The 22,293-nt window shown below is 36.9% G+C and overlaps 1 protein-coding gene across 3 annotated transcripts in view; it reads right to left on the bottom strand.

Moving 5' to 3' along the window:
• CNTN4 (contactin 4) overlaps nucleotides 1-22,293 on the bottom strand; it is an 898,074-nt gene that overhangs the window by 616,427 nt on the left and 259,354 nt on the right. The gene's annotated exons all lie outside the window — the stretch shown is intronic.

Below are 22,293 nucleotides of genomic sequence, written 5' to 3'. Positions count from 1 at the left end.
AAGGGGCTAGCATGGATTGAATCAGGAAACGAGTTGAATGACCTTAATATAAGCATGCACTAAATGTTTCTAACACACTCTTATTACGCACTCTGTTTCACTTTTATGCCTCAGTATTTTTGGATAGGTTGTTGGTTATTATATTTGAAGATATGGGAGGTATCCAACCCAGTAAACAAAGTCAATCCTCCATGCTAGCCATTTTATCACGTTAGCATGAAGCCCACAGGTAGTGTGGCTGGGAGGTCAATACTGAGCCCATTACAAACTGAAGCTGGCTTCTGCATTAGGGTCCAGCTATTCAAAATCTGTAAGGAACACCTGTTATTAGAATTTTAGGGGCGCCTGGGTGGCTCAGTCGGTTAAGCGTCTGACTTCGGCTCAGGTCATGATCTCACGGTCCGTGAGTTCGAGCCCGGCATCAGGCTCTGGGCTGACAGCTCAGAGCCTGGAGCCTGTTTCGGATTCTGTGTCTCCCTCTCTCTGACCCTCCCCCATTCATGCTCTGTCTCTCTCTGTCTCAAAAATAAATAAGCGTTAAAAAAATTTTTAAAAAATGAAAAAAAAAGAATTTTAAGCCAAATAATAACTATTATGAAGATATACTAAAGAATATACTAACCTCAAGAATATACTTAAAGAATATACCCTAACCTAAAGAATATAAACTAATGAATATACTTAAAGAATAATATTAATCTTCTGGAAGAAAGAAACACCTTTTTGGAGTTCATGCTATTTAGAAGGTATTCATACAAGTGAAAGCTGAGGTTTAGCAACTCTCTGAGCAAAACTTCCCAGTCCAAGAATTACATAAAAAATTTAGAAATTAAAGTGGGTTGATAAAGTCTCAGTTATATGTCCAACATTATTATTATTATTATTATTCTTTGTAAAACTATTCTAATTCTACAAACATTATTTTACATCAAGAAAAGTCAGGTGGGGGAAATAACCTCGGAATCCTATTTAGGTTATTAGGTTATTCATTAACCACTAACTGCATGGAAAATACTTAATGTGTGTGTTACACTCAAAGTTGAGCCCATAAGCTCTTCAGGTGACCTGCAATAATTTTAACAGGAAAAACAGAAGGCTTTGGTTGTCAAATCAATTTAGCTTATATATATATATATATAAATATATATCATGTGTTTACTTAAGTATACTTAAGGTTTTTACTTAGTGTGCATCAGTATTGGAAATTCCTTCTTTGCGGCTCTTTTGTTCTCTGATTTTAGAGACAGAAGCTTTGACTTGACACATTTTTCTAAGGTTTATTTTTTGTAGAATTTGGATTTGTAATATACTACCATATTTAGTAGTAATGTATCACTAAACATAAACACTAAAAAAATTTTTAAGATTTTAATGTTTATTTTGAGAGAGAGAGAGAGGATGTTTATGAGTGGGGGAGGGGCAGAGAGAGAGGGAGAGAGATCATCCCAAGCAGGCTCCATGTTGTCAGTGCAGAGCCCAACACAAGGCTTGATCACATGAACCGTGAGATCATGACCGGAGCCGAAATCTAGAGTCACACACCTAACCAACTGAGCCAACCAGGTGTCCCAAATATTTTCAGTATTTAACTCTCCATTTTAAGTACCTTTTCCAGGGAGGGAATTTAAATAATCGTTTTCCAGGGTACCTGGGTGGCTCAATCAGTTGAGCATCCAGCTTCGGTTCAGGTCATGATCTCACGGTTTGTGAGTCCTAGCCCTAGGTTGGGCTCACTGCTGTCAGCCTGTCAGCACAGAGCCAGCTTCAGATCCTCTGTCTCCCTCTCTCTGCCCCTCCCCCACTTGGGTTCTCCCCAATTAAATAAATATTTTAAAAAAGAAAAAAACTAATTGCTTTCCAAAATATATCCTGTTTCATTTTATTTAAAAAAAATTAGCTCTACTGACTAAATTCACGATAAAAGCCTTTTCCAAAATCATAACACCATACTTAATGATACCACATTTTCATTACATGGAAACCAAAAATGATGGATCCTAAGTATTATTTTAACCATGTTTCAGAGAAGCTGATTGTACTCTTCTAGAACCTTAACAGCTTGCATGGCACAGTGCAATTTTAAAATCAATTTGGTTCACCCTTTGTTCTTGGGAAGACGAGCTCTTTGTTTTCCACCTTCTGATGATACACATAGTTCAGATATAATGTGTGGAACATAAAAAATAAAGAAGAATAATGGAAGTGTATCCCTTAAAACTAGTATCACAACTCTTGCAGGAAAAACAGCAAAACAAAACAAGAGAATCTTTTTTGAAAATTGGCTTTTGGATAAGGGCTTAGAAATAAAAATGAAAGTGAAATTTATCCAGCTATCCACATTTATATTTATGATAATTAAATTATTCATAATTAAATTTCATAATGTTTTAGTTATTTTCCATTATTACATGTCTTCTACCTATCAAATAATAATTAATCCAAATGTCTTAAAATGGAAGAAGATACCACTATTGTTATTATTATTTTGACATCACAGTCAAAACAAAAAACAGAAATCATGTTTCCTTTGATAAAAAATAAATTCACAACAGCAGCAATCCTCTACGCCAATTTTATTTTTAAATATTTTTCTTTTAACTTTTAATAAAGATTTGCACCTTGAGAATGATAGAAATTACTTGCCAGGTTTACATTTTAAAGGTTATTTGCAAACTTTTTCAAGACATCACTGCCATAGACTAGTAGAACCACAATTCTTAGATCACCAAAAGCCTTAAGAGACATATAACAAAAAATGAACTGTGTCATAACTGAAATAAAGATGAAGCAAAGATGCAGACGAGAGAAAGAAAAAGGGAGCTACTCAGGGATTTGCTCCCTAAATGACTCATATACGCTTTATCTTTCTCCTTTACTGACCACCAGTAAAGAGGTAATCTTTAAAGTAAATGCTCAGCTGTAGTTAATTCTCATCTGAAATACTTGTGGTAATTATATCCTATGCTCAGTGTAATTTTTCAGTTCCCAATTTATCTTTTACTATCCTATTGATGGACTTTAGTTATAACCCACCCCAAATAATTTTTGAGAGGGATACATATTATTTAATGAATTATTTCTTGAGATAAATTTCCCCTTTGTTTCTAAAAAGTAAAATATGCCCTTAGCTGTCAGCATTTTTAGCTAAATGCTACAAACAGAAACAGGTTTGCAATTTTCCTATCTCCTTAGAAATATTCTAGCTTTAAGCATGTGAAATGTTTACTGTTATCCCTGTACATAAAATTGTCCAAAAATTGTTAAAAATGCAAACATATTTTCTGACATATATTTTAAATGCAATACAAACATACTTTGCAAACGATGATTTAAACCAAGCCCAAGAAACCAAACTATTGGAGTATGATGAGATATTGGCAGTTAGATGAACTGGCCCCAGATGGTAAAGCATTCTTTATTGTCTGAAGTGGTTACAATACAAAAGGCCCATAGGAAAAGACTATGAATTATACATCTCAGTATTACAACCTTACCACCTGGCCAGTCTGATGCCATCACAAAAGGGTGAACAGACAGCAATGCAATTCTGAAGGGGAAAGGGGGAAAGAATCCAGTCAGAATGAAAGCAGAGATTTAGTAAAATAATCATCTGTTTGGCCCTTCCAGGGACCATGCTAGGCAGTGAGATATGAATATAAGTAGTACACAGCCCTTTCTTGAGGAACTCATGATCTAACTACTGACGCAAATATATGAACAAATATATCGTGACAGGACAATTAATAAATAGTATTTTAAAGGTATAGTAATATGTAATTACAGTAATATGGAGGTGAGGAAATCACCTCTCTTTTGGACACAGAAAATGATTTCTCAGAAGTGGTAGCTGAGTACATGTACACATATTCATTAACTTACCAAATATTGATAAAACATTGTTATGGTTTGAACTGTGTCCCCCAAAAAGAGATATTGAAGTCCAAACCCCTAATACCTATAAATGTGCTCTCTTTGGAAATAGGGTCTTTGCAGATGTAATCAAGTTAAAATGAGGCCATTAGCATGAGCCATAATCCAGTAAGAGCAGTGTCTTCATAAGAAAAGGAAAATCTAGATATACACACAGACACAGATGGAGTATGGCCAAGAAAAGACAGGGGCAGAGACTAAAGTTCTGTTCCCACAAGTCACAGTATGTCTTAAGTTACCAAAAGCTAGAAGAGACAAGGATGGATCTTCCCAGACAGGCTTCAAAGGAGCATGGCCCTGCCAACACTTTGATTTTGGAATTCTAGCCTCCAGATATGTCAGAATAGATTTCTGTTGTTTAAGCCACCCACTGTGTGGCACTTTGTTACAGCAGCCCTAGCACACTAATAAAGCATCTACCATGGACAACATAGCCCGAAAATTGTTCAGAAAACAGTGCTGAAAAGGACAACGACTCTGCCAGGAAAATGCTAATAGACTGTTCTAGGCAATAAGACTAGCATAAATAAAACACAAATTTATGAATTGGCATTGTTTGTTGTGGAGGGAGAGTTGTATGTGATTTGATACTAATGTACACAAAAGTGAGATAATGTGGCTGGGGAGTAAGGCAGGCACCAAATCATAAAAATTCTCACATGTCATGGCAAAGAGTGTGGGGTTAATCCTATTAACAATAGTGTGGTTTATGGTTTAAGCTAGGGAGGTGATCATATCCTTTTATTTTCCATGGATCACTCTGATAGAAGCAAGACAATTTGTTCTAGGCAATAGCAAAAGGAAAGAGACCAGTTTGGAAACTACAGTAATAAGCCAAACCAGACATGAAATCAGGGTATGAGTGAAGGTTGAGGGAACAACAATGACTTTCAGTCCAAATGATCTCAAACTTACAGCACTGTAAAAGGGGCTTTGTGTAACTCATATTTAAAAAAAAAAAAAAAAGAGTAAGGCAATGTGCTACTAAAAAAAAAAAAAAACACTTCAGAAAAAGGTAAAAAGTAAAATTTAGTCCTTCCATTTGGAAACCAAGGATATAACATAGAATGGCATGTGTGCACACATATAAAAATATGTTGAGTGGTTCCTGGTATGGAAGCCAAATAGGTATCTGTATGTAAGACTGCTTGAAAGCCTACCCTAACAGCAAGGCAGATGTGAGTCCTATATAACTCTCAGAGCATCAGGAGATTTCCACAATGGGACTGCCTTTGATTCAGTCTTGATTCACCTGGACATTCGCATGTTACTCTGACTTTAGATATGTTTTTGACCACCTCATGATTTCCCAACCTACGGTATTGAAAAAGAAAAAAAAACCATTAAAATAAGGATAATAAATGTGTCTGTGCCTGGCATTCTGTGACATTAAATCTAAACAGGAAGAAAATTCCTCTGGCGTCCCCTCCTCCCTACCTGATTTAATCTAATGAAAAAAAATTATGTGCTCCGAATAATTATATCACTTTACAAGAGGCAAGATGAGAATTGAATAGCAGCACAACACTACTGGACTAGAGCATCTTAATTTAGGGTTGTTAGTCCTCACTCTCCAGGTACTAAGAATTACCAAACTTGCATAGGTCACTCAGGACACCGGGCTTAGGTTTAGGATTGTCTTGTTCAATATTTTATTAATAACAATGCTAATAATAATGGTTTGGGGCTAATGTTTACAGAGCCCTTATCTTGTGACAGTTTCTAAGTTAGGAACTCATTGCCTTATCTTACTCCAACTGCCCTCAAGCCCTGATTTTATTCTCATTCTCAAACCAGACTTCAAAAACCAACAACTTTCCAAATGGTGAATTAAGGATCTGAATGCATTTTTTTATTAAGCTATCATAGTCAATCACAGGTACCAAATGACTGTAATGTATGCATACATATAGTAAGAGACTATAGTGTTATGATTAAATTCATGGGTGGGGAGCTTGGGTGGCTCAGTGGTTAAGCATTTGACTGTAGTTCAGGTCCTGATCTCATGACTCATGAGTTCGAGCCTCACTTCAGGCTCTGTGCTGACAGTTCGGAGCCTAGAGTCTGCTTTGGATTCTGTGTCTCCCTCTCTCTCTAATCCTCCCCAACTCACACTATGCCCCTCTCTCTCTCAAAAGTAAATAATAAGCATTATTATTATTATTTTTTTAATTCATGGGCTTGGGACCAGGTAGTGTCAGATCAAAATACAGATTTAGCTCCATATCTGCTGTTTTAGCTGAGACAGTTTACCTACTGCTTCTAAGACTCAGGTGCCTCAAACATGAAATGAGGAAAGTAAGTTTAAGACTCAGTTTCCTCAAACGTGAAATGTAGAAAGCACTACTTAGGTATTGTCATTATCACGGTCATCAACATCATCATCATAATAGTAAGTGGTTACTCATTGCTGCAGACATTTAAACAGAGATTGGACAAGCACACGGCATGGATATTATAAAGAAGATTCATAAGCTGGATAGGTAATTTGATAAGATTATCATTATCTTGTGAGTTCGGGTCTGTGATCATATAAGTCTGGGAAATGCTATGTAATATATTCCCTTCTTGGACTTTCAAACTTAATGTCAGGTCTATTAAGAGTTTCAGTGGTCAATGAAACTGTGTATATTGGCTTCAACCCAGATGTTTTTAGCTTTGTCAGATGATGCTATCCTTCTTGCACTGTACACTTGATGATAACTGAAACACATTAGTGTTATTTAAACACATATTGTAGAAAGTACCCAATCTAGAAGCAAAGACAGGCATTCTTTATTTTTGGTTCTAATCCACCAGTAATTCAAACTCAAATAATAATCACTTAAAAGTACAGGATAAAGATTCAATATAAGCCTTCTAGAGACTAGGAAGTATTACTTAGTAAGTGTTCCTGTTTTACTGATTATGGTTAAGAGTAAACAATGCCTAAAGTGAGAAATCTAAACTCAGATAAACAAATCAACATAACACAAAAGGTGTAAGAAAAGAAAGTTAAGCCATTGACAATAAAGGTACATCTTTTTTTAAAAAGATCTGTGGAGTGGTCCAGGTTTAACATTAACTCTAGCTAAAATCACAGTCATATATATATTATCTCGATAGGCAAACTGACATTATTTTCTGTGTGTAGGAGAAACTGGCTCTGTGCCCTCATTTTGATCATCTTTGCCACAAGCTGTACAAAGAACAATAAACTTTCTCGCCAGTTTGAAATTATATATGTATTTTTAAATTGGAGACAATTTTAAAGAGAACTTTTGGTTTCAGAACAAGCTCCTTTGCTAGGAAAATTTCTAAGTATTGGTGAAAAATACCATACTATATGTTTTCTCATTATTTCCAACCAGCTCAATATATTTTTTTGAAATATGCAATATTTTAAAAGGGGTGCATGAAGTCTTGAGTTAAAAATCAAAATGGTACTATATAGTTAAGCCTCTGTTAAAGGAGATTATTTTTAAATGATTTAAAAATATTTATTTTAATTGGAATAAAATAAATCTCAAAGTCTTCAAATGTCCATCATAATCTACAGACTAAGAAAGAACTATTATGTATCATGTGCCATACACTCTCACACACCATGAAGCAATTTTACGTTTTTTATGTCACAGAACTTTCACAATAACCACATAGTTCAGATTTATTAATTTCATATTACAGACAAGCATAGTTCCAAGAGTTTAAATTGTGTTCCCAAAACCTCCCAACTAGTGAGTAACATCTAAGACACCTAAATGAAGAAGGTCTTTTCATTTTCTGCTTCCCAGGTCTAGCCAAGAAACCAACTATGAAACAGAAAATATTGGGGTCTATCTCTCTCTATAAAAGAAAACAAAGGCAAAGTTCTAAAAATTCTAAAATAATTGGTACTCAGGACTCCAGAATACAACAGCAATGAATAAAAAAAAGAGGAAACACATATGATACCTATTGCAGCTGGTCAATTATAAATCAGGAATCTAGAAATCATAAAATTGCTAGAAGTCTTTAAAGTTACAAAGACATGTCTAGCCTGCCCTTCTTTCTTTCAGATTTCCTTACTTGCAGATAGGATTACTAAAATCGACAGAGTTAATTATTCAGTCTAATGTCAAATAGGTTAAGAATAGAAAAATAAACAAATAAAAACCACAAAGCATGCATGATCAGCAACTCAAATCTGGATGTCCTTAATTTGATAACAGTCAGTGTTTTAAATGACTCATATAAATTGGCTAGCTCTCTAGATGTCCACAGGAGTAAAGTGAGCATGTGTACTTAGTCCACTGAAGTGATGTTTAGATAAACTACCTAAAGTTTGAAAACTGTTCTGAAAATATAGGGTGTTGCAAGAGTGGTAAGCTTCGTTACTATTCAAATTAATACCAAATCTCACCTGTTCCACAGAGCTATATAAATGTAAAACAGATTCATTTCATTTTCTTCAACTATTTCCTGCCTCCAATCTTCAACATCTGATCTTAGGGCTCTCTAATATTTTATCCAAATGACTTAAAGAATCAAAAGAGAAAAACAGATCCAGGAACTGACATGGATGTAAACTCTAATGTTGTCACCAGGGCTGTGATACACTGATGATTTCATGTGATATCCAAATTTCACATAAAAAAAAGAAGCGTTACTTTGGAAAACCCCATCTTCCTTTCCCTAGCTTCAGGAAAAACACAATGGACTGAGGAAAGGGAAGGACATTGATATTTCAAATGATCAATGTTTCTTCGATAACTTATGCTGTGTGACAGATAGTATCTAATTAAATTCTCACTGTGACCCTTTGATGCTGATAATCTTATAACCTATAATTTTTTAAGCTAAAGAGGAAACTGCACCTCAGAGAGGTTATATATTTTTCCCAAGGTCACGTAGCTCAATCAAGTAATGACAAGAGATGCAAATCCCAGCAGCCTGTTTTCAAAGATAAGATTTTCACAATAAATAATATCCCCCCCATTCCTCACCCAGTATTTTATTTTAGAATCATCTGTCTTAACCTATTTGTCTTAACCTTAACGCCCCCAACCAACAATTAATACTAATATAGCAATTAGGCAATGTCAGGGAGCAAGAACTCCTGTCCCCTCAGGGGTCCTCGTAGCTGGACTAAAAATCAAATTGGTAAGAGACAGATTAATAGGAGAAAATCAAATTTAATAGGCTCACATACTGGGGATCCATATACACATGGATATTCCAAGACAGTCAGGCAAAATGAGGTATATATGCCATTCTGAACCAAGGAGAAGAGGCTAGTGGTTGGGAATTTCAGAGGAAAGGAATACACTTCAAAGGGCAGTAAGAACAGATATTTGGTAATTAGATGTTTGCCCTAATATACAGATGGGTCAGTCAAATAAAATTTATTTCTGCTAATATCCTTTATTCCAGGAATGACCTCCAATTTAGATTCTTCTGTGTGGTTAAGTAAAGACAAAGTATCTCTTGAGCCCACAGGGTCTCAAGAGCCTTCAGCTCAAAATAATCCACATGCCAAAGTAGCATATTCAGCAGAGGTGGGGGTGGATCTGTCCTAAACTTCTTCAGTCACAAGGCTGAAAGAGACCTGTGAAACTCTGGATACAATACCCTCACTTTTTAAATTAGGAAAATGAGGTCAACGACATTAATAAAATTAACTGTCCAAGGTACTATCAGAGGTTAGTTTCCAGAGTGGGAGGAAAATATACAGTGTGTAGCCTTAAGATTTTTTGCTCTTCAACCCACAAGAGCTTCATGTTTCTTAAAATATTTTACCCATATTGATAATCATTTGGTAGGAAGGAAGGAGAGAAGGAGGAATAGAGAGATGTAAAGAGAGAGAGAGGGGGAAGGGAGGGAGGGAGAGAGGGAGGAAGGGAAGGAGGGAGGAAGATAAAGAAAGAAAAGAGGGGCGCCTGGGTGGCTCGGTCGGTTAAGCGTCCGACTTCGGCTCAGGTCACGATCTCACGGTCTGTGAGTTCGAGCCCCGCGTCGGGCTCTGGGCTGATGGCTCAGAGCCTGGAGCCTGCTTCCGATTCTGTGTCTCCCTCTTCTCTGCCCCTCCCCCGTTCATACTCTGTCTCTCTCTGTCTCAAACATAAATAAAAACGTTAAAAAAAAATTAAAAAAAAAAAAAGAAAGGAAAGAAAGAAAGAAAGAAAGAGGAGGAAAGAAAGAGGAGGAAAGAAAGAGGAGGAAAGAAAGAGGAAGGGAAAGAGGACAGGGAGAGGGGAGAGACAAGAGGGAGGGGAAGGGAGAAAGGAGGAGGAGAAGATAAAAAAAAGGGGGGGTAGAAAGAGAAATAAAGTAAAAGAAACAGGCTATATGATCTGATTACTAGAAAAACTGTCTCAATCCTTTATGCTCCTTTGGTTGTTATTCCATGATTCCATTTAAAGGCTCAAGCATCATACGTCTACTGCGTCAGAAAAAGTGACAATTAATGGGAAGTACGAGAAGCAGGAGTGCTGCATCTGCTCTATATGACAATATAACCTATATGACAATACAAATTGTTAATGTATGGTCGGTGACTGAATAAAGCACTTTACGTTTAAAAATTTATCAAACCAGGGGCGCCTGGGTGGCTCAGTCGGTTGGGCGGCTGACTTCGGCTCAGGTCATGATCTCGCGGTCCGTGAGTTCGAGCCCCGCGTCGGGCTCTGTGCTGACAGCTCAGAGCCTGGAGCCTGTTTCAGATTCTGTGTCTCCCTCTCGCTGACCCTCCCCTGTTCATGCTCTGTCTCTTTCTGTCTCAAAAATAAATAAAACGTGGGGCGCCTGGGTGGCGCAGTCGGTTAAGCGTCCGACTTCAGCCAGGTCACGATCTCACGGTCCATGAGTTCGAGCCCCGCGTCAGGCTCTGGGCTGATGGCTCAGAGCCTGGAGCCTGTTTCTGATTCTGTGTCTCCCTCTCTCTCTGCCCCTCCCCCGTTCATGCTATGTCTCTCTCTGTCCCAAAAATAAATAAAAAAAAAACGTTGAAAAAAAAAAATAAATAAATAAATAAATAAATAAAACGTTAAAAAATTTTTTTTTAAATTTATCAAACCATAGGGGTGCCTGGATGGTTCAGTCAGTTAAGCGTCTGACTCTTAGTTTTGGCTCAGGTCATGATCTTGAGGCTTCCTGGGTTTGAGCCCCGTATAGGGCTCTGAGCTGGGAGTGTGGAGCCTGCTTGGGATTCTTTTTCCTTGCTCTCTGTCCCTCTCCCACTCATGCTATCTCTGTCTCTCTCAAAATAAATAAACTTAAAAAAATAATAAAAATTTTATTGAACCATAGTATAAACTTTCCATTCCTCTAAAACCAATAATAAAGAGATGCACCCTTACAAAACACTAATAACAATGCAAATTCTCCTCTTATTAAGATTCAAAGGGCAGAAAAAGAAAAAATAATGCCACTACCAGAATTATTTGTAGCTCTTCCCTTTTCAAAAAGAAAAAGGAGCCAAGCCACAAGTCTCAAGTCCCCATATGCTTTATCTGAAGCTTTAAATTCATTTCTCTCATGTAAGACACAAATTAACTAGCTGTTTCTCTGATGCACTAGGAGAAGGCCAATGAAATGAGAAACACAGCACCTGGCACAATGCTTAACAAATGGACTGTCCCAAAATGTATTACATGAAAAAATAAATGAATGCTAGTAGCAAAGATTTCTACCTGTTCACGAAGATCCATTTTTCCCTTGATCCAGGCCCCTAAGCTAGATGATATTTTCCAGCTTGTCATGCATAGCCAAAAAAGGCCATGTGACTGACTCCCAAACAATGTGAACTGAAGTAAAGCCTGTGCTACATAACCTCTCACAAGCCACACCAAGTAATTTCCCTCATTCTGACTGGAATGGTAATGTCCAGAAACATTTTGTAAAGAGGCAAAACTCTCACCTGCCTTGATCGCTGGATAACTATGCAGAGCAGAAGACCATCTCCCTCCCACAGTCCTGGACATGGAACCACCCTCGAATTTTAGGAACTTGAGAAACAAAATTCTGTTTTATTGAATCAATGCATTTGGGGCTAATTTATTACATGCATTTATCTTACCTCAAAATAATGCAATGGGTAATCATACAATACAAGCCCAATTCACATTGAGGCATGCAGGTTTTACACTATATATACACACACACACACACACACACACACACACTTATTTTGCAATTAACTAAAGATGTAAAAAACCATTGACCATAATAGCTAGTAGGAACTCATACTTCTAAGACCCCATTCTTCTGTGCTACCATTGTGCTTGCCTGATGTTTATTTTTTTATTTTTTTTAATGTTTATTCATTTTTGAGAGAGAGAGAGAGAGCGCGAGTGCGCATGAGCAGAGTTGGATCAGAGAGAGAGGGGGACTCAGACTCCAGAACAGGCTCCAAACTCTAAGCTGTCAGCACAGAGCCAACGTGGGGTTTGAACTCATGGACCAGACTGTGAGATCATGACCTGAGCCAAAGTCAGATGTTTAACCGAATGAGCCACCCAGGCGCCGCCCGCCCCCCCCCCCCCCCCCCCCCGCCGCCCTTTGTTTTTAGATACAGAGCAAGAGAGTGTGTGTGCACACATGAGCTGGAGAGGGCCCAGGGGAGAGGGAGAATTTTAAGTAGCTTGATCGCACAACCCTGAGATCATGACCTGAGCTGAAATCAAGAGTCAGATGCTTATGGAAGTGAGCCACTCTGTGTTTGGTTTTTTTGTTTATTTGTTTTGTTTTATTTTGCAAACTTATACATCATAAATGTTCTGGGAACCTTCAGTTTCACTGTCTTCTTAGCTTCTTTAGGTGGCTTTTTATTTTTAAGAGACTCGAATCTAAAATTGTGTATTAGTGTGCAAAGACAATGAAACTTGCATGACCTTTCCTGTGAAGATATCACATCTCCAGAGAGGAAAGCTTTAACAGTGCATAGGGACAACACATCCCTCAGTGACTTAACAACCTGTGTCTGGGTGAAGGAGAGAGAGAGAGAGAGAAAAAGACTGTGCCTCACATATACGGCCGTTCTATTAATACTCTGTATAATGAAGCACAGTTCAAGATGGCATTTATATTAAAGACAGTGTGCTATACAAGCCATTTGCTTCCTGTCAGAGAGAGGTGCCATCGGCAGCACTAATACCACCTTCATGTTAAAAAAAAAAAAATCACTGGCTATAGCATCTAGAAACTGGTAAGAGCTCTCAGTCATTTTTTTGTATGTAATACAGCTAATGCCTGTACACTGTGGAATAATGAAGCAATCCATGATCAGCACAAAACCAAGGTGAAAGGAGACAGCAAACACTGAAACTGGAAATATTACCACATATTAAATGTTAAACATGTAATTTATATTTTTACCGCCACATGCCCCCTTCCACAAAATTATACAGAACCTAAGAAAATGTGAGACTTGAGAGATAGGAATTCTCAAGGCAAAATGACTTAAAAACAAAACAAAACAAAACAAAACACAACTGTGGACAGCACTTATTCCATACGAAATACTTTATCTCAAAGATGGCTTGGTGATATATAAGCACTTACACTTCAAAGTTCAACTTCAAATATTACCACTTCTTTGAAGCCTTTCCTGATTTGCTCATAGCTGCCCTGCCCCAAAGGGAAAGGCAATCTACTTTCTGTGTGTTTCCATAACTCTTGGTTCTCACCATTAAATACATCATCAGCATCACCATTACTACCACCACTAATATTTATTCAGCATTTTCTAGGAACATCGCATAGGTCAACATTCTGATTTGGATTCGGCAACAAACAATAAGAATTATTCTATTATAATTAAATAGTTCAAGAGAAAGAAGAAGAGTGTCACACAGTAAATTGTTTTCTATCCGGTTCATGGATAACTGGTATCTTCAAATTCATAGTGGAAACCCACAACACAGTCCAGAATTACAGTACCTTCTTCAACAATTAGCACTCTATTGTCACTTAGTAACACAATAATGGATACTTGTTATATTTTTATTTTTCACGAGTAGTAGAAAATAGCTTTCCAAGGGTGCCTCGGTGGTTCAGTCAGTTAGCATCCAACTCTTGATTTCAGCTCAGATCATGATCTCACAGTTCCTGAGATCAAGCCCCATGTCGGACTCTGCACTGACAATGCAAAGTCTGCTTGGGATTCTCTCTTCCTCTCTCTGTGCTCCTCCCCTGCCTATGCTTGCTCTCTCTCTTTCTTTCTCAAAATAAATAAATAAACTTTTTTTAAAAAAGAAAAGAAAATAGCTTTCCTATAAGGTAAGGCACCTTTGCTTCCATAAATAATCAACTAAGAGAAGAATGGAAAATATACCGAATATTACGGTGAAAGTGAACAGCAGAGGTTTTGTCAAACCAGCTGCTCTTTCTCTTATTTCTTTTTCAATTGATATATGTCAGGCTGGTATAAAAGGGGTGAGTTCAACATCTGGACCAAAAGCAATGCATTTAACATTTCCAAGCAATTCAGAGGCACGGATGATTTACGATGCTATTCTTAGATTTTTATCATATGTCCTCTCACTTTATGAAATGTGGGCAGGCACATAAACCTGGTGACACTTTATGACATAAAAACAGTGATTGAAGACTGATAAAGAAGAAAGAAAAGAAGAATCATTTTAGTTTGGAGATGTTCAGAACAGGGCAGGCCCCTGGGAAGATGAGTTGAATTTTGCTCCAGCGGCAGTCCCTTTCAGCAATTGAAGAAACTTTGTGTTTAAGCAATCCCCAGCCTCCTCTATCTCTAGAAAAGGCAGAATAGGATCTGTAGCTTAACTGATGTACCTGTGTGGCTTTTTTCACTGGAGAAGCTGAGGCAGTCATATTACTGAGTATTGAAAGGCCCTGAAGAGAATAAGGCCACTGTAATACATTTTCTATCTACAAAATGACCCATCTCCTTCTGCATTAGGCAGACAGGTATGGGAGTGGAGCAGGTAAAAAAAAGGCTGCAAAAGAAAAGAAGGGAGGAGGAAAAGATAAAATGACTGACATATGAAGGAAAATAGAAATAGCATGGCATTTTATGAAAGCCAGAGCTTGTGTATAAATCACTTCTCTAAAAGATATCCTCGGCAACACAAAATAATACCTCAGAAACTATCTGTGGGTAGCCATTTCTATTTTGTGGAAAAGACACCGCATCTATTTAGAAATACTAGAAACCACCTACTGTCACCAATTGGTTGATCAGTTTCAAACTTACTACTCAATCTCATAAAATCTCTTTGGACTAGAGCAGATTTGCACAATGAGTTTTTAAGACATCACATTTTATGTATATTGTCAGATGGACTTTTCAATTTTTAAACTATGTCACTCAATGTAACAATAATCAAATCATTGCATTGGCTAAAATAAGTAATATATTATGTCATAAATGCTAAATTATATCTAAATATAGACGTAGTATTTTGGAAAAGTCATTAATCTTTTTCTCATTTATTTTATCAATATTTCAACCAGTGACACTGGATTAGTATCTCAGGGCATGACAAATGTGATCTTTCTTTTAATCATTAAATAAAAATTTAAACATTCATTTATATTTTCTGATGCCATTTATGATAGTTTTGGCATTTAAGACTTTTAATTTCCTCATGGTCAATCGTATGTAATGACTCACATAAATATTTTATTGCTTCCAATAATTATTTCTCATTAGAATCATAGCCTTGTTTTTTCAAATAAGTCTTGCCACTTTACAATGGCCCATAAGGAACATGTGATGTTCTACCTTATCCACAGATAGGAGATAAGTGAGCAACAGTTTTGGAGATTTCTAGTTACATGATGATACAACAGATTCACAAGTACCTACTCTGAAGAATACTTCATAGTTACAGATCTTTAACTGGCAGTATTACGAGACAGGCAATATGATAAAGTTCAGCTCTTCATGTAAGCAGCTGATAGGACTGAACAACCCTTCTTTCTGCGTATGAGAGTTGAAGTGCACAGCTTGCCTGCACTAACAAAAGCTCTGTCTGGGGAACAGAGTTGGCAAATCCTGGATTTACCTCACAGGCCAATTAATTCCATGACCTATGGATGGGAGGTTGTAAATAAATGTCCATGCCCACCTTCTGCCTCAGGAGCCCATTTTCTTTCGCTGAATTAGATAGGCACTTACTTACAAAAAAAAGGAAGAGGAAAAAAAGAAACCTTTCCTTTAGGGGTGCTGAAAAAGAGCTGCTTAATTATTCGTGCCACACATCCTAGAGAATAAAGTTCTGCTAATCATAGCAGAGGAATCATTATTATTGATTAAAATGTCATTTAAGTCAGAGATCAGGAACCCCAAAAAAGATCATTTTTGCTTTCCAAATTAACCATAAAATGTTTCAACTGTAAGTGAAATGCCATTCTATGCTGTTGCAATGAATTTCCAATAATAGTATCTACTTTATGTTGGTTCAAAAACATTGCCTTAATTAGGCTGACCTTTAAAGAGCTTTTCTAGAACTGAAATTCTTTAAAATGCTTCCGCATCTTATATTCACATGCAATCTATTTGTCCAAATATAATTATTAAAGCTCTAAAATCACAACTTAGTATTTGTTTTAGACACCAAACATTATTTTTGTCATTCTGCTGCCAAATATCAAAGTCCCACTTAGAAGCTATTAACAGATATAAAATTTTTAATACATGCTTATACCAGTTGAGAATTTGTCTAATATTAAAAATTGTCTTCTTGGGGCGCCTGGGTGGCGCAGTCGGTTAAGCGTCCGACTTCAGCCAGGTCACGATCTCACGGTCCGTGAGTTCGAGCCCCGCGTCAGGCTCTGGGCTGATGGCTCAGAGCCTGGAGCCTGTTTCCGATTCTGTGTCTCCCTCTCTCTCTGTCCCTCCCCCGTTCATGCTCTGTCTCTCTCTGTCCCAAAAATAAATAAACGTTGAAAAAAAAAAAAAAATTGTCTTCTTGTCTGGAGGAAAGGGAGGGTGTAGATAAAAACAAAAATGAAACCTTGCTTCAAGATATCAAGGAAGGGGCGCCTGAGTGGCTCAGATGGTTGAGAACCTGACTCCTGATTTCGGCTCAGGTCATAATCTCAAGGTTCCCAAGTACGAGCCCCGCATCGGGGCTTTAGATCCTCTGCACCCCCCTCCACCCCTCCCCCATTAGCGCTCTCACTAAATAAATAAACATTAAAATTTTTTGTAAAGATATCAAGCAGTATCTAAGCAATGTATCCACTTCAGAGAGTGTTTAGCTTATAATCATGACATCCACATTTGTCTAATTTTTATCTTGGCTTTCAGTGTTTACAAAACACATCTATGTGCTTTATTCCACTGGAAAAATCAGTCTTCCTGGGAAGTACATAAAAGCAGTCTTCTATTTTAGAGAGGAAAACACAGTTTCCAGCAGAGTAATTAAGTCATGTCATTTGTCTCTATGTCTTTAACCAGCTACTGCCCTCAGGGAGTGAGATTCTCCTCAGGCCATGCAGGAACTAAGCCACAGTTTTTCTGAAATTCTGTAAGAAAACATTGCTTCCTACAGGTGCCATCACTAAATGAGCCTTTGAGATGAATTCCTCTAACCTCCATGCTCTCCCTACCTTAAAAAATGGGTGGGGGTGGGGGTGGAGAAAGCCTAAAACTAAACTGATTCCTCCAAGGTCACACAATTTACCATAGCCCAGCAGGCATTACACCCCAGATCTTCTGACTTCTATTCAATTGCTCTTCCTGTCATCTCCTACCTGTTTTCTCCTTTTCCAGAAATGGATAGAGATTTAAAAAACAAAACAAAACAAAACAAAACAAAACAAAACAAAACAAAACAAAACATTTCTGGTCAGGCTCTGAAAGCCAGTTAGCCAGCTCTGAAAGACAGTGGAACTGCCTTTGAAATTGTTGCCTTTTTAAATTCATGTTTTTCAGAAACATAAAGGCTTGGAACCTGGTGTCAAATATCAATTAAGTCCCTGATTTAGAGTTTTTGAAGAATGGGTACACTTCCTCTGTGGACCTTTTAGCATTGTATGTGTCACATCCTGTGCTGACCAAGGAAGAATGTACCAATTAGCCATATATTTTATTGCCCTTTAGATCCTGTTTTCTATCACGTATTTCCAGCCACAATGTTCATCGAACTTTTAGCTGATCAATCATATAAAACCACTATTTTCAAAACACTTTACAAAATTATCAAATTTCTGTGCATTCAGCAAAAATTAAAAACCATTTATGTCTCGTTCATATTATTGCTTTAGTCTTTTAAGTTTTAAGCCTCTAAAGCACATGTCCTTAACAAAATAAATAGACAGACAGATAGAGAAGGTTACTGCAAGTGCTTGTTACCACCCACCCCCGAACGAGCATTTCCCAAAAGATTATTTTGAGAATGATCACATTTCTGCACCTTTCCTAACTCTAAGTGGGAAACATAAACCCTTACTACTAGAGCCTGCATCATCACTTATACAAAAAACATGATGTTTATTTAAATGAAATTAAATTCTTCTTGTCTAAACCAAATACCACAAATTAGATGCTGGTTTTAATCTCTCCACTGAAAATACAGGTATTTGTAAGCTTACAAGACTTGGCCAACTGCTGTATTGTAAATGCTATAACTGCAGGCAGTTGATTATTTAGCTTATCTCCACATCACCACCTGCTAAAGAAAATTATTTAATGGAAGTCAGCATCAGATAGCTTTTTTGCTTCCATGAGGATTAAAGGGAAATTTTAACAGCCATGTGAATACTAAAATTCTTCCAAGTCTTCTTCTCGGTAAATTAATTCATTCAAAAATATGTATCACATTACTATTACATGCAACACACTGGGGATATAATCTGAGCACAAAAAGTGAACAACATATCATTTTACCATTCTCATGCATTTGATCTAGTGGAAGGGTAAATATTAAATAATAAAATAAACATATTCATTCATTAAATATTTATTCCTTTAACAAATATTTACTGAGAGCCTACTATGTGTAAGGCACTTTTCTAGACATTTTAGCTACTTCAGTCACCAAATAAAATCAGTATCCTCTGTGTATTTATATTCTAGGATACAAAGACAGACACATTGTTAAATACTGGAGGAAAGGAGGAAAAAAGAAAAAATGGAGAAGGGCAAAGGGGATATAGAGCATTGAAGATGAGGGCTGAAATATTTTAAAAGATGTCAAGTATAAGCTTTATTAAAAAGTGACATGTGAATAGACTTAAAAAGTAATAAATGCCCTGGATAAATACTATAAAACAATGGCTTGAAAGACATGCAGGGATCCATGAGCCATAAAGAGGATGCTGGTCTTTACACCAAGGGCAATGGCAGGCTTGATAAGATTAATGACAAGATGTTTTGCTGCATTAGGAAAGAATACAAAGAACTAGAAGGAATGAACTCAGGTATCAAACAATTCTTCCACAAATGCAGTATCCAAGATATGGAAGAGATCAGAAACCATTCCACATGTTTTCCCATTTCTGCATCTAAATTATGTTCAAGAACAAACAGGGAGTTGGATTTGAAATCTCAGTCAATACAAATATGAAATCATGAAATCCCTAAGTACTGCAATAACATTCTCTATGCCTTAGCTTGTTGTTTTTAAATATGGCTTTTCAGACCTTCAGACAGACATCACTCTTGCCAAGGAAGCTGGGTCTTTACAAATGCCTGCCTGATCCTCTTTCACAGCAAGAGGCAGATGTGGTACCCAGCATGAATTTTGGAAAATAGTCTATATTCACCTCCCAATTGAGAAACACAGGATAAACCTCCTAAAACTCTATGACTGTTTGAATCTATGATAAAAACACATCGACACTGGTAAGCAATTAATCAGATAATCCATTCATTTATTTAAAAATGTCAAAGGACTGCTGTCTTTGAGATTACCACCATGTTCAGATTAAGAGAAGCATTCCATAATCTACAGAACCACTTTCTCTGATGAAAAATATGTAAATGGTTTTGAATCAAATAGTCTCATTAAGCACTTATCCTTCCAAAGTTGTCAGATCAAACAGGAACATGGGGCGCCTGGGTGGCGCAGTCGGTTGGGCGTCCGACTTCAGCCAGGTCACGATCTCGCGGTCCGTGAGTTCGAGCCCCGCGTCAGGCTCTGGGCTGATGGCTCGGAGCCTGGAGCCTGTTTCCGATTCTGTGTCTCCCTCTCTCTCTGACCCTCCCCCGTTCATGCTCTGTCTCTCTCTGTCCCAAAAATAAATAAAAAAAAAAAAAAAAAAAAAAAAACAGGAACAGAAGCAGCATGGGTCATTTCATCACTCTAACACCTCTCCCTCTTCTTTTACATGCTCATTTCATTCCTTTGAATGCCATTAAACTTGACTCTGGTACACTCTAACCTTAGTTTTTGTTTTGTTTTGGCCACTCATTTTCATGCCCATTTTATGATTTCAAGTAAATCAAAGAATCACAGTTACCAAATGGTTCTCTCCAACATAATATTCTTAGTGAGCTTTTTGTTTTTGTTTTTTTAATGCATTTAACCACACCACAGAATGACTGACATTGGTCCTGTATTAAGTGCTTTCAAAGATACTAAATACCATATATGTATTTTATGGCATAAGGTCATTAGAGGTGGGTACTAGGTACTGGCCTCAGGCTGTGAATCCAGTGTTTGCTAAACAGAGCAGAGAGGATGTAAAGACCAAAAGGAGGAAGAGGAGGAGAAAGAAAAAACAAAACCCAAGCAACAATAACAACTTATTCCTATGTTCTAGAACTAAAGGCACTGGTAGTCAATTAAACAGGGCTGGGCACTTGGTCAGTAAGAATGTATATGGGTACTGTGTAGCTGCAATATCAGTGACATCACATGCTCTGTGGAAAATGAAAGGTGAAAAGATACTACCAATATGGACAACTACACCCGGTACCAAAACAGTGTCAACATTATACATAGACTTAAACATTTTCAAGAGGGAAACATCATTTAACTTAGAAGAACTAAGGCTGGATAATAATAAGTATTAGGGTGGATAAAAGGAAGCTGGTTCTAAATCAATGCATTTATTCTTTCTTTTTTTTAAATTTGTGACAAGAATTATAATTTCTACCATGGGATGCTAGACAGGGCTCCACCTCAGAGAAGGACCTTGTGTTTTCTTGAAAATGTAAATACATTTTTTTTAATTTCCAAGTAAGAGGAAGGAAGCATCAGGTTTCTAATATAGCCTGGGCATTCTGTTGCATAGGCTCAAATTCAGAGGATAATGAAATTATGTGTAATAGGGGTCATCACAGTCTGCTGAAAATTAGAAACATTTCTGATTTCTGGTAACTTTTCTAATTGCTGCAACCTCTTGCTAATCCCTACACAGCTGAGGCTTCCTTGGAGAATCTCTTACTCTTCATTTCAGCATTTGTCACCTAATTCTTAGAGGGTGTAATACAGGTTGCTAAATAATAATGGCTCTGATTTTTCTTTAATTAACACAAGAACAGTAGTAACAGTATAATTAGAATATATACAGGGGCAATCAAATTATTTTTATCTCCTTTCTGAGTAAGAGTTTAAAATGCTAGCTTTCCAAAAACCATAAGAAATGGGAACAATGCCTATGTTTTAAAACTCAGCAAAATCCCTATTTTTATTGGCATATTTCCTTACTTTGGCCTTATGATTAGCTTAACACAGAGAGAAAAGTTTAATTCACCATGCAATTTAACAGTAGGATTTTCCTCTTTAATTTTATAATGCTTGAGGTGTGACTACAAGTTAATCAGAGAAGATTTTGTTTTCTTGTTTTGTAGTAACCACCTTACACTTCAATATTGCAAAAGTGATTTCATAATACAAAGATCTTATAGTCTTGTAGTCTGTACAATTAATTCTGTTATTTAAGAAAATGTGAAAAAAACCCAGTCCATTCATATTTTATATCTTAAGTAACCATCCATAATATGTAGAATTCAAAGTTATTAGAGAATAGGCTTCATAATGTATAGGTTTGGCAATAATGGTGACTCATCCATTAGCTCTTATATAATGGTACAGTACCAAAATAAATAGCAGGAAAACTTACAGATTAAGTAGGTTACAAAAGGGTGGTTCAAGTAAAGGAGTGGTTTTAACTCCACTTATGTACATGTGCATGTACATATATAATATATAAATTATATATAATATATATATAAATTCAGACTATCTGAAAACACAGATGAAAAAGAAGTCTCAATATAGGTGGTTGGAAAAAGAGGTCATGTGTCTATATTAGCATATTTTTAAATACTGAATCGTAAAACCACAGTTAATCATTAAGTCAGTTCTTGCTTAAACATATCTGCAAGTTCTATAGAAGTTCTATAGAAAATAAGTACTATGGATCCTGAGGTAAATTTAATGATACTCAGTAGGGCTAAAGAGGCTAAAGGCTCAA

This window comes from Panthera onca, chromosome A2 (assembly GCF_046562875.1).
Source record: "Panthera onca isolate mPanOnc1 chromosome A2, mPanOnc1 haplotype 2, whole genome shotgun sequence".
NCBI lineage: Eukaryota > Metazoa > Chordata > Mammalia > Carnivora > Felidae > Panthera > Panthera onca.
This window is presented reverse-complemented; position numbering and strand designations above follow the sequence as displayed.